Below are 1,955 nucleotides of genomic sequence, written 5' to 3' on the forward strand. Positions count from 1 at the left end.
AACCTTAATTGTCATTAATTGTCCTCATATCAAAATTGAGTACATAGGATTCATGCTTCTCCATTCTTGTGATGCTTTACTAAGAATAATGTCTTCCACTTCCATCCAGGTTAATATGAAGGATGTAAAGTCTCCATTTTTTTTTAATAGCTGAATAGTATTCCATGGTATACATATACCACAGCTTGTTAATCCATTCCTGGGTTGGTGGGCATTTAGACTGTTTCCACATTTTGGCGATTGTAAATTGAGCTGCAATAAACAGTCTAGTACAAGTGTCCTTATGATAAAAGGATTTTTTTCCTTCTGGGTAGAAGCCCAGTAATGCAATTGCAGGATCAAATGGGAGGTCTAGCTTGAGTGCTTTGAGGTTTCTCCATACTTCCTTCCAGAAAGGTTGTACTAGTTTGCAGTCCCACCAGCAGTGTAAAAGTGTTCCCTTCTCTCCACATCCACGCCAGCATCTGCAGTTTTGAGATTTTGTGATGTGGGCCATTCTCACTGGGGTTAGATGATATCTCAGGGTTGTTTTGATTTGCATTTCTCTAATATATAGAGATGATGAACATTTTTTCACGTGTTTGTTAGCCATTCATCTGTCATCTTTAGAGAAGTTTCTATTCATGTCTCCTGCCCATTGATATATGGGATTGTTGGCTTTTTTCATGTGGATTAATTTGAGTTCTCTATAGATCCTAGATATCAAGATTTTTGTCTGATTGAAAATATGCAAATATCCTTTCCCATTGTGTAGGGGTCTCTTTGCTTTGGTTATTGTCTCCTTAGCTGTACAGAACTTTTCAGTTTAATAAAATTCCATTTGTTTATTTTTGTTGTTGTCGCAATTGCCATGGCAGGCTTCTTCATGAAGTCTTTCCCCAAGCCAATATCTTCCAGTGTTTTTCCTATGCTTTCTTTGAGGATTTTTATTGTTTCATGCCTTAAATTTAAGTCCTTTATCCATCTTGAATCAATTTTTGTGAGTGGGGAAAGGTGTGGGTCCAGTTTCAGTCTTTTACATGTAGACATCCAGTTCTCCCAACACCACTTATTGAATAGGGAGTCTTTCCCCCAAGGTATGTTCTTGTTTGGTTTATTGAAGATTAGGTGGTTGTAAGATGTTAGTTTCATTTCTTGGTTTTCAATTCGATTCCAAGTGTCTATGTCTCTGTTTTTGTGCCAATACCATGCTGTCTTGAGCACTATGGCTTTGTAGTACAGACTAAAATCTGGTATGCTGATGCCCCCAGCTTTATTTTTATTACTAAGAACTGCCATAGCTATACGGGGTTTTTTCTGGTTCCATACAAAACGCAGCATCATTTTTTTCAAATCTTGAAAGCACGATGTTGGTATTTTGATAGGAATGGCATTGAATAGGTAGATTGCTTTGGGAAGTATAGACATTTTAACAGTGTTGATTCTTCCAAGCCATGAGCATGGTATGTTCTTCCATTTGTTAATATCCTCTGCTATTTCCTTTCTGAGGATTTCATAGTTTTCTTTATAGAGGTCCTTCACCTCCTTCGTTAGGTATATTCCTAGGTATTTCATTTTCTTTGAAACTATGGTGAAGGGAGTTGTGTCCTTAATTAGCTTCTCATCTTGACTGTTATTGGTGTATACAAAGGCTACTGACTTGTGGACATTGATTTTATACCCTGAAACATTACTGTATTTTTTGGTGACTTCTAGGAGTCTTGTGGTTGAGTCTTTGGGTTTCTCTAAGTATAAGATCATGTCATCAGCAAAGAGGGAGAGTTTGACTTCCTCTGCTCCCATTTGGATTCCCTTTATTTCCTTCTCTTGCCTAATAGTATTGGCTAGAACTTCCAGCACTATGTTGAATAGTAAAGGTGACAGAGGACAACCTTGTCTGGTTCCAGATCTAAGAGGAAAAGCTTTCAGTTTTACTCCATTCCGTAAAATATTAGCTGTGGGTTTGTCATAGATAG

The sequence above is a fragment of the Nycticebus coucang genome, chromosome 9, assembly GCF_027406575.1.
Source record: "Nycticebus coucang isolate mNycCou1 chromosome 9, mNycCou1.pri, whole genome shotgun sequence".
Lineage (NCBI taxonomy): Eukaryota > Metazoa > Chordata > Mammalia > Primates > Lorisidae > Nycticebus > Nycticebus coucang.